The sequence below is a fragment of the Aethalodelphis obliquidens genome, unplaced genomic scaffold (assembly GCF_003676395.1).
Source record: "Aethalodelphis obliquidens isolate GAN/ISIS:26980383/991018 unplaced genomic scaffold, ASM367639v1 scaffold36, whole genome shotgun sequence".
Classification (NCBI taxonomy): domain Eukaryota; kingdom Metazoa; phylum Chordata; class Mammalia; order Artiodactyla; family Delphinidae; genus Aethalodelphis; species Aethalodelphis obliquidens.
In genome coordinates this window covers 7,153,790-7,165,751 of record NW_020837980.1, presented here as the reverse complement: position 1 = coordinate 7,165,751, position 11,962 = coordinate 7,153,790, and the positions used below count along the sequence as shown (strand labels likewise).

The 11,962-nt window shown below is 39.9% G+C and overlaps 1 long non-coding RNA gene across 1 annotated transcript; it reads right to left on the bottom strand.

Annotated features, from left to right (window-relative positions):
* Positions 1-4,363: 4,363 nt before the first annotated feature.
* LOC113632353 (uncharacterized) lies at positions 4,364-10,851 on the bottom strand. The gene is made up of 3 exons (XR_003437772.1): positions 10,215-10,851; positions 9,438-9,517; positions 4,364-6,905 (listed from the first exon to the last, which is right to left on the bottom strand). It is a non-coding gene; the product is annotated as an uncharacterized LOC113632353 (long non-coding RNA).
* Between the last annotated feature and the right edge of the window lie 1,111 nt (positions 10,852-11,962).

Sequence of the window (11,962 nt, the reverse complement as noted above, 5' to 3'; positions counted from 1 at the left end):
ATGTGCTACATCTATGATTGAGTAAATGGGGGCACTGAGAGCCCCGCGAGGCCATTCTTTCCTTTGGAACGATAACTTGCTCCTAATGCAAATAGAAGGCAAAGTTGTTTAAAAAACACAAATGACCAAGAAACCCTATCATATTCTTTCCTCCTCCTGTTACCTAGCCAAGCACTTATGCTGCATATTTTGACATAGAAGAAAAGGGAAAGATCGGGCAACCCATAGTCCCTTTTCCATTCAGTCCTTACTTACTCATCAGTAAGTCAAAGGTAGAGAATGTTGGTTGAATGTGCATGAATCAGGAAGTGAAATAAAAACATTTGAAATACTTTTTTTTACCATTTCCATTGTTCTGGGAAGAACAAAATACTAAGTGTGTATAAGCTACAAAATATGAATTGTATAGTTTCAGTGATTTCACAGTATGAGTTAATTTGCACTTAATACAATTATATTTGTTCTTATATTTGCACTTAAAATTTGCATTGCACAGTATAAAAATGAATGATAAAATTCATTCAACTAATTAAAAATTTCAAAAAAATTTACATTAAATAGCAAATAAAAACCACCATAACAAGTCAAGGGAGAGGTTGAAAAAGAAAGGAAAAACTATTTTGGTACATATTTTAGTACTTTTAATGGCTCTCTTGTCCTGTTTTTTAAACAAAGGATCCCACATTTTCATTTATCAGTGGGCCCTGCAAATTACATAGCCAGCCCTGAAGTGGGGAGAGCAGAAAATGATGATGAGAACGTCAAACTCTAAGCAATGACAGGAAAACATTTAAACGACTTTTTCTTCAAACAATTACAAAAAAGTGTTAAAACTACTCGTTCTAATAGAATGATATACTTGAAAAAGTTCTCAATTATCTGCATCATTTAAACACAGCACCTTTGTTTATTTCCTATGCATTTGGCAGTGGGCTTCTGGTTATTCCAACCCAGTGTGTGCAGTAACAAGGAGTCCTACACTAGGGGGCAGCAGCTACCGTCCATCAACCTTGTGGGGATCCAACGCCGCAGGATTAGGGTAATTCCTTACTTGAAGAGACCCGGAGAAAATGAAGATACTCACTACCGAGGAAGTTGGCTGTTTATCTTTATATTAATTTGCCTTGCTGCATTAGATTTGAAAGCGTATGAGCCTCTTACTTCAAGGACTTAAAGTGTTTCTTTGCCAAAAAAAGAAATAATAGTAAAACGTATTTTATTTGCTGGCACTCCCTGACTCATTTCTAAAGTGACAAAGTAACAATAGTTTGAAAGTTTTAAACTTAGTTTCTCTGTAAAGCCTAGCAGCCATTGGTCATTTTTATCTACTATGGATTTGATCAAAAGGAACAACTCATTTCACTGAGGCCACTTAGCAGCTGTCAAGTGATAATTTTGTAACTCATGAAGGGTGTGCAGATTTCAGAGGGAAACTGACAAGACAAGGGATTAGTAAACCATTACAAAGTCCACACTCACTCAACTTGCCTTGAATCATTGAAGAATTAGAATGTCCTAAATAGAAACAAGAATCTAAAGTCCGTATTTTTAAAGGAAATAATTTGCAAAGATGACTGTATTTGCCTAGATATGGAAGATATTCAGTTAGCCTGAAGTGAGAATGGCATTGCCCTACAGATGAGTTGGCTCAAACATATATATTGTATTCAATTGCTCCAACAAGATTTCCCAAATAAAAATTTTATAAAAAGTGGATTGAAAGTTCAATGAAGCAATATACTAGGAAACCACTGTTGGGTATTCCAGACTCTTTGGCAAGACAGTAAAAAAAAAAGTATCCCAGCTTATTACAAACCTCCAGGGAGGTGCTTCTCAACGAAGGCGGTTCTACCCACGAGGGGCATTTGGAAATTTGCAGGGGTGTTTCCAGTGGTCCCAGTGATCAGAGGCACCATGTAACACAGTGAAGAGCAGGGATGGTAAACCTTCCACAACGTACAGAGCAGCTGCAAACAATGAAAAAGTATCATCACATGTGTCTCACAGCGTTTAACGCCCTGCCTTAAATTTACTGGTGAAAAAATTGTGTATAATTTTATGAGCCTAGAAACTAAGTCTCTGAAGATCATGTCACCAGCAACATCTCGGCTTGTGGAACTGAGTCCTCAATAAAATGCACTGGCAGGGACTTCCCTGGTGGCGCAGTGGTTGAGAGTCCGCCTGCCGATGCAGGGGACACGGGTTCGTGCCCCGGTCCGGGAAGATCCCATATGCCGCGGAGCGGCTAGGCCCGTGAGCCATGGCCGCTGAGCCCGCGCGTCCGGAGCCTGTGTTACGCAGCGGGAGAGGCCATAACAGTGAGAGGCCCGCGTACCGCAAAAAAAAAAAAAAAAAAAGCACTGGCAACAGTTTGTGTCAGTAACTCTTGACTCATGTTGATTCTATGTGTACATTTAAATATACCTTTTCAGTCTTCATTCATAATGTCAAATATAAGAAGAATCAACTTGCAGATTTTCCTACATCTCTTAAATTCCAACATTTTATCAATGTAAGTATATGACTACTTCATTATGTTTTATAGTAGAGCTATATTTATGTATTTTCATACATATATTTCTTTCCCTTTATTTCTCCTTTATATTACAGTGAAGGTATTATATATTTTTTAAATTATGTGTATTATAGACTATATTTTCTATGGATTTTGTTTCAGGGTAGTAAAGGAGGATAACAAAATATTTGTCATAAAAAGGAGGCTTTGAGTCTCATAGGTTTGAGATCCAAGGCTCTAAGGGTTCCCCTTCCATGTGTAGCTACCTCACCATCCCTCCCTCCCTCCCCACCCTACCCTTGATGTTTTCACAGAAGGGAATAGTTAGTAACAAGAAATGGTTAGTAGCTAGCCCATGAACAGATTTTTTTCTGATTAATAATTTTTTAAACCAACACTTGTAAATTAAGCATTCTCATATGATATGATATAAATATAGTATTGTGAAAAGTACATATTAATTAATTAATTTTGTTCATTAAGTATTACTAAGTAGCTACCAGGTGTTAAGACATTTTGCTGTTAAATAACGTCTAACTAGCAACAAAATCATTGCTAACCTAAAGAAAAGCTCTTTCTGGAAAAACAAAACAAAACAAAAAAAAAATGGATTTAAAAGGATATTACTATAGGTGACGAAACAACTGACTGGGTGAAATTTTCCTCTGGATATATTGGAAGCATTTAATTTGTATCCTATGCATATTAGGCAGGCTAGGTCTCAATAAGCCAAAATCAGAATAGACATGCAAGAAAAAAATAAGGATAAAACTTTAATAAGATTTCACATTAGGGGGATAAAGCAATTTTTAAGGGAAAAAACTCATTAATAAAATGATGATACATTATTTTTGACACAAATATACATTTTTTAGAGTCAGAATTACATGACTGTAAAATTAGTCCAGTTTTTAAAGTTCTTTTATATGACTGTTTGGAATCAAATTCTTTATAGTAAATTTAGTGAGAGAAAGAAGTAGTCTTCAGCAATTATTAGAGACAAATTAAATGTTACTATGGGGATTTTTTTTTTTTTTTTTATCCCTCTGACTTGTTGCTAAAATCAGGTATGGACTAGCAAAGGGCAAAACAAGCCTAGGGAAGGGTGGCCGTGTGACGAGGAGCAAGTTGCTTAACCTCTGGGTTTCCTTATATGGTAGCACCTACCTCATAAATTTAATAAATTAGTACATGTTACGTGCTTAGCAGAGTGCCCAGCATATATAGTAAGAGACACGTAGCAAATAGCCACTGTCATATCTCTTTTCCACACCAGAAACATGAAGATTGTTCGTGGGAACAATTGCCTAACTCAGGAAGAGCCATCGTGACCTGACTAGACTCAGGTGACTTGCCTAGCAGTTTAGGGTTCCAGATATGAGACGCCAATCAGTCTGAATGTAATTAAGGGTGTTTGACAGCCTGGGACTCCTAGGATGTTCCTGACTAAGGGATGTTCAATTGCGCTAGTTAGAAAAACGGAAGATCTGTGTGGATTTGAGATATTGGAGTGTGTCACCCAGCAACAGACTGAAGTTCCAAAGAAATCCTGAATTATCTCGTTAGTGAGGCAACTTCCTGTTAGGTGGCTATTGACTCTGACCACAGTGAACCCAAGAACTCATGATCCTCTGACCCAGAAAGACACTCACGTGAGAACTGATTAGATGGCAAGACACCAAGAAAACTAGTTTTACAACCTATCCAGTGGCTGCATGTTGCTCACATTGTCTGGGGCACAGGAAGGGCAGGGCCACTGCACCTCACAGGGGGCCGCTGCATAGAGTTCACACGTGGGAATGGGCTGCAGAGCCCTGTGCAGCGCTGTGGCCCCAGAAAGGGGGCCCACCATCCCCAGTGGAGGCCACATCTGTCTTCCGTCCTTCCGGGCTTCCCACAGCAGTTCATGGCCACAGAATTCACCCAGAAAGAAATGCAAATACAGGAGGTTTTAGATTGTGTCATTTAATCCTTATAGCTATTCTAGCTCATTAAAATCATCCTTTTTACAGGCAAGGAAACAAAGAATTAGAGAAGTAACACCTAAGGTCATGATGCTGGTAAGTGAGACTCAAACCAGACTGCTTCACTTCAGAGTCCATGCTCTTGACCTCTATGCTAGACTGCCTCCTAAGAACCAGCTACAACTAATGTTTGTTTAGCATTTGAACGTTCACAGAGCTCCAAACACTCGTGGAGCTTATACCATCCCCATTTCTTTACATAGATAAGGAAACAGACAGAAAGACATGTCAGCGATTTTTCCAAGTTTATGCAGTTAGGTAGTGGAGCCAGGATTTGCACCCCAGGCTTTTTGAATCTCAGCAGAATTTACAAGTCAAATACTCAAATGGAATGGGGTGAGCTATGCTGAGCACCCAGCTTAAGGGGAAAGAGTTCTGAGGCCAAGACCGTAGCCTATTTTTGCCTTTGCTTTGCCTGTCCAGACAACAATTTTACATGGATAGAATTACCTGATGATAACCTGTATTCTGATTTGTACGTTCTAGATACATTACTTTTCTCTAGATGATATATAGGATTGGTATAATCTGGACATGTCTTGTCTATTGAAGATGAGTATTGGAGAGAGCGCTTTTAGATTTAAGCAATATCCTTAAAGTAACATGTCAGGAATACTCCGCTCCACATGGTAATCCTTCCAGGGTTAGTGAGCAAGTACTATCGGTCCAACATGCCAAGACTCAGAAGAAGGTCACAAGATGAGACTCTTCCACCGCACCCCCAGGACAAAAATCTCTGAATTGTGGGGTGGGGGGGAATGCCATTTTCAGACTCATTCACTACTGTGATCTAATAACCTAACGCTTACTATGGATTTCAGAAGGTCTGGTGAGGGGAGAGTTGCTGAATCCATAGGGGATTGTCCAGCATGAGAAAGGCAATAACCAGGAGCAATCTCTGTTAAAGTTGATCCCCTGAGCTGGTCTTGAGCCTCTGTGGTGCCTGGTCTCATAACACTGGCAGGCACCACGAGGAAGTTTTGTGAGCTCCATGAGGTCTGCAATCATAGGGACCTTAGTGTCTAAAGGAAAAAGAGAGTTATGAACATCAGTTACCTCATACCCATTTCACTACATTTTTCTCCCTACAGGGACTGAATATATTCATCTGGAAAACTATTTTTTCTCAGCTATAAAACATGATACAATGTTTCATCAGTTTATCCCTTTAGGCTCTATTGTAAAATGTATTTAACGTTATCTAGTTAATTTATTATCAATTTATAATAAATGTAGAGTATACTATTCTCTCAAGATAGAACTTCCTCAAAAAATATTTTCAAACCATGAAATAAAAGGTAATGCAATGCTTCTCTCAACTGCGTAATAAATTGTCAATACCACCCAATATTACCTACTTCCAATATTAGAGACATGAAAACTTTAGAAGGGCCATTCATTTTATGAATGAATGAGTGAATGGATGAATTAACTAATTTAAAAACATATTTACTGAATGCTAGGCATGGGATATCCGGATTAATAATGAACCAAAACCCAATAGCCCACCTGGTCAATAGAATCAATATAATTTCATGAGCAGGAATGAGAAAGGTTAAGTACATCAGAAGTATTCTAAGTGAAGACATTTGGGGAAAATTCAAAGATAGAATTTAGGAGACACTATTTTTGCCCTATTCTGGTTCAATTACTTTGTGCTCTGTGTGAGCTGGAGAGCACACGTTCTCCCCGTGTGAGAGGAAGGAGGCGACATACTCTCCAAACCAACCCCATGTGCTTTGGGCAGAAAGTATCAAGGTTAAGGCAAAACAACTACAGTTTATTGTAAACCTAGATCCAAACTGAAGGAAAAAGGTTCCTGAAACATGCCTTGCATGCTTGCTAACGGTGCTTTGGAGCTTGACAGATGTAAAGATGGGCAATTCACTTTTTACCTTTGCCAACGTACATATTCCCCAACAACCAGAAAGAAGAAATGACTAAAGCCGCAAATGTGGGGAGGGGAGTGAGTATTAAAATTCCAGAGGTCTTGCAGGCTGATGCTAAACCCTGTGAGGAAAACCTGCACGTTAGGCTTCTTACCACAACGAATTTCCCAGAAAAGGAACGCTGCTCTCCAAAGGCAGGCGTCAGAGAGTTTGCTGGTGAGAAAGGAATGGAGTCACACTGACCTTCAAAGTGGCCAGGACCGTGGCACGCCAACTCACCAACCTGCTAACCCATCCCTTGAAACCGGGTAATCTGGGTTCCAGCCGGGTCAGCTGTATGAGAAGAGGCCTTCATCAACAGGTAAAGGGGCCGCACAGCAAGGGTGATCCAAACGACCGCTCTGATGAATGGGGCTGGGTAGTGGGCGACAGTGGCCTGAGCACCTGATTTCGCAATGTCCTAAATTGCTCAGGACTCTAAAATTAGAATAAAGTTGATAAATTCACACATATCATCCTCATTTCTCTAGAGACAGATGCTACTTAAATTAGGTAGAAGTAAATGGAATGGCTAATATTTACCCTATTTGAAAAGTCGTTTAAGGAAAAGTGTATTTAAGGATCCCCATTAGTTCTTAATTCGGGTTATAAATCTTGAGTAAGAAAATCTGCTCATCACATAGTATCAGTGGGTACGTGACGTCCACATGACTTAACAGCTGGTGATGTCAACCTTGATCACCTAGTGAAGGTGGTGCTTGCCAGGGTTCTTCACTATAAAGTTACTATTCTTTCTTTCCATACTAACTTGGGACGTGAAGCCTAAGCCCAGTCCACACTCAAGGGGATGTTTTGTTCACTATTTATTTTGAAAACATTTCAAGCTTCTAGAAAAGTTAACAAAAATAGTGTGATGAATTCCCGTATACACTTCATCTGGATTCTCCCCAATAGCATTTTCCACATATACTTTATCAATCTCTCTCTCGCTCTTGCTCCCTCTACAAATCTACGAATTAATACTATTTGTATTATTATTGTTTTGACTAAACCATTTCAGAGTAAGTTGTAGACAGCTTTATCCCAAGTACTTCCGCATGTATATCCTAAGAACAGGAGTTCTTTCATAACCACATTATAATGATCAATTTCAGGAAATTTTACATTAATACAATACTATTATCAAATATATAGTTCAGCGTTTCTGCTTTTGTCTATGATGCAGTGTCTGGTACTAACCCTCTTGCTTTAACTATAAAGCTAGGCAAAATGTCTAAGGCAAGTGTTTTCAGACATTGGAGAAGCAGCAGCACAGGACAGAGCCGGCAACGCAAGACTGCAATCAATCCCTGTAGGCAGGGAAACCTAAGAGGTGAGCCTCATGACTCCTGGCTGTCTGCCTGGGGAAATTCTCCTGACTGCAGTGTAGCAATCTGGAATCCAAGCAGAGAGCGGCAGTCCCTCTGAGCTAAGGAGGAGGAGATCAGGGGTTAGGGCAGCTGAGCGCTGGAATCTGCAAGGCAGGGCCTCAGAGAGACAGGAGCTGTGCAGTTTATATAAATATCATCATGAGTTCATTCTAATCCCTCTAACTCTGATCTAGTATCACAAGGCTTTCCCTAGTTTTCTAGTCCATACTTCTGGCTCTTTTTTAGAAACCCAGAGCAGACTGGCAAGGTAAGTCACCACTTGCATTGTCAAGTCTCTCAGCTGAAGAAGAGTGTGCCCGGGGTGAGGTGCCAAAAAGCGGGACATGGGGCAGCCATCACTTGTGTGAACCCCTGAGAATGAATGATAGAAACCCCAGAAAATAATGGATTTGTTGAGAGAGGGCACCAAACATAAGTAGAAATTTAGGGGGTACATGATAACATGTTTGTCTTCTAGAGCTCCAATTATTATATTATTTAACCAAAATTCCAAGGTATTTAGTTGTAGTTTATTTTTTATTTAATTCAATAATTACTTCAACCCAGCTTCTTCATTTTTGAACTCTTTCTTTTGATTCATTTCTTTGTTGTCTGGTGTCCATCTTTCAGTAATTTTTTCAGGACAGGTTCATGGATTTGGTTTTCCTTGATTCAATGATTTTCAGCCTTAGCTGTATATTGTAATGACATTGGGAGCTTCTGAAAAACTGGCCATCCTCCCAGACCAATTCTGTCAAGTTCTCTGGGGGTATGATCCATGCACGTTTTAAAAAAAATCCCTCAAGTCGTTCTAATGTGCAGACAAATATCTCCAATCTCAATTAAATTACATAAACAGGCTTTCTCAGAAAAAAGAAAAAAAAAAAAAGAAGACCAAAGAAAATTGCAAGCAAAGTTCAAAGAAGCAGCCTAGAAAACACCCGAAAATCTGGTCAAACGCAGATTCTGATTCAACAGCTATGGAATGGCAACTGAAATTCTGCGTTTCTAATAAGCTCCCAGATAATGCCAATGCTGTTGGTTCATTGGTTCTGGGTAGCTTCTGGGTAGCAATGGTACTCCTCTGTCTTCTGTAGTAAATATTGCTATGGAGGAATCTGGAGCTACCTGAACTTTTTAACCTTTTTTTTCCCTTTTGTGTAGCTTGATTCTTATTCCTGGATCTCCATATGATTCTCTTCTTTGAAATTCAGATTTTGGTAGGTTACCTGTATTAACAAACAATAGAATGAAAATTCCCACTTTGATATTACATTTGCTTCTGAATTTTGTTTTGTTTTATTCTAGTGACCAAATCCACAGCAGTTCCAGCTCTTTCTGAGGATGTCCCATAGGATAGGCATGATGCCTGGCCTACATAGTGGGTGAGATTCCTGCTTCCTCTTTTGCACATTCATTCTTACAGTAAAATGCCCATCACTTGAGGTAATTGGAATAAGCTTGTTCCTTGCAACCAAAAGAAGTTAATTAAAACAATTAGAAACCATAGATTTAAAGATATACAATATGAAACTAAAGATTGCACAGAATGCTGTGTCAAAAAGGCAACATGAATGCAAAATACAAAACAAGTATTTACAGTGATGGTCGGCAGAAGTGGGGCAGGGGCAGAGAAGTTTTCTTAATTTCAGTGTGCTTCTTGCAAATAATTAGACTAGACTGATTGACAGATAATAAATAAGAAAAAATGTAGAAAAGTTATAGTGTCAAAAAGGAATTGAAGAGAGAATAAAGATTAAAATGTGACGCTAAAAGATTCTGGAAGATTTAAAACCAATTAAAAGCTGAAAACTGAGAAATAAGAAAATCTTAAAGGAATAGTAAGGCAAAATTTTAAACCAGGAGAATTATGAAAACTCATAAAACAGAAGTACAACATGGACTATAAAAGAAGCTGACTAAAGATGAGAACAAGAAGATAAAGTTTGAAAGGATACCAGAAGGTTAAAATAACTTGTTAAAATTAAAATAAGAGTGAAGTTATTTATGAAATAATTTTAAACAGATGAAATTCAAAAGAAGAAAAGGTTGAAGGTGAATAGGGTAATAAGGAAGATATAAAATAGAATATGAGAGTAGGATTAAAGTTAAGTATAATTAATTTATGCAGACTTTAATATACCATCAAAATATTTTTTTAAAGGTTTAAAGGTTAGAGGAAAAGAAAATAGCAAAATGTCTCAAAATATACAAGGAATAAGAAAGCTTGGTGCCTATCGTCTTTCCCCAAGGGACAATCTGCTAATGCAGTGTGGTGTCCTCAGGTGGAACCTGAGGGGACAGGCAACAATGTGACACCTTGGACGTGGAGGCTTCCCCATTGCTCCCCTCAGCAAGTGCCAGAGGCCAGCCTCACCAGCAGTGATCAGAGAAGACAAGTAGGAGGTATTAATACAGCAAACTCACAGCTGGACGGCACTGACCTGACCCAGGAGGAACTCCCTAGCCTGCCAGCCACATTCCCTCCTGGATTATCTCCTCCAAATTTAGCCCACTCTCAGAGTCAGGGGAAACTACTCTCTCTATATCAATAACCCATGAAGCATCAGGTGTCAACAGTTGTCTTACGTCTCTAGACAATTTTTAGGAACTGTGGTACAGCCCCCAGATTAAAAAAAAAAAGCGTTTATTCGATAAATGCTTATTGGGCATCTTGCCTGTCCCTGGCAGTGTACTAGACTCCAGGAGTACAATGATGAATGAGTAACAGAACTCCCTTAACAGAGATCCAGACCCACTGTGTGGAAAGGGTAGTGGAGTTTTAACAGTTATCAGTGGCACAGATAGAAGGACTGGCTCTGAGCAGAAGGGCTACATTTCCCTCTGCAGTGGCAGGAAGGGAAGCAAGGGTGTGGGAGGAGGGAGGTAGGAAGGGTGAAAGTTAGGGAGATGATGCCCCATGGTTTGAATTCTCCTGATGAAGTAGGGAGACTGGGGAGATAAGCAGAGGTCTTGAGGTAAGTGGGAGAGAGGTCTGGGAGGGTCATAAAAGAAACTTGAGGAGCTAAGGACAAGTAAACAGCAGCGAGGGCCAAGTGAGGCTGGAGGTGGTGCCCGTCTGAGCAGCAGCAGTGTTTGAGTGCCCAGGTGCGGGAGACACACCCAGCTTATTACAACATAATGTGAAGAGTCCCAGGCGTGACAGGGTAATTTATTGAGACATTGTTGGTGTCTGTTCTCATTGCATTTTTCCCTCCACCCATTTTCAAGAATGACTTCAGGGCTACTTATATCAGGGAAGTTTGGAGTTAAACGCTTGAAGGAAACCTCACATCAGGCCTTTTTTCCCCCCTCTTTAAGCAGAGGTCTCAAAGTGGGCTTCTCCAGGCTAATACTTTGACAGATATGCTTCATTTATAAGGAATAGTGTTTTGAGGTTTTTAAAAATAGTTGTCAACATTTTGAGAGTAGATTTCACATTAAAATCTATAATTCAGCTTCTCCTGGAAAAATCCAACGGCCTGGCAGTCCTGGGCTACCTTTTCACCTGGCTACAATTAGTTGGAGCTGCGTAATGTCTGCCCCTTTTAAGGGGGTACAACCTCCGATTCACTGTGGTCCTTATTATTCTCTGTGGTCTTATTCTCAGCCAACATCACTCATTTAGGTTAACTGCCTGGTCCCTGTAACCCTCTCCAAAGTTGGAGATTATGTTAGGAGGAAGGAATACAGGCAGAAGCAATAAGGCAGTGGGGTCACAAGTCTGCAGTTCCTTTGATGTGGCAAAGGCCCAGGCAGGAATGGGGACTCAACGGCCCCAAGGCCTGGCTCTTCCCGCCTCAGCAAAGACACCCATCCAGAAAGCGGCAAACTTGGATACTGACAATTATCTCAGACAGTCTGAGTATGAACAGGTCCTTTCCTTGTGAAAATCCCAGGTCCTTGTAAAATCCTAAGGAGGGTGGGAGCGGGACAGCCCACAATGCCTGAGATTATTTCCCACCAGCCCTTGGGGAGGTGGCTTGAAGTTAGACTTAATGAGAGAAATAAGGACATAATTTCTTTCACACGCATGTTTGTGGAGTGAGAGTTTAAACAGCCAAGTGGAGATTTAAAGAAAGGGCTAAGAAAACACAAAGCAAAGGAGTGGGTGAGGTTACTTTT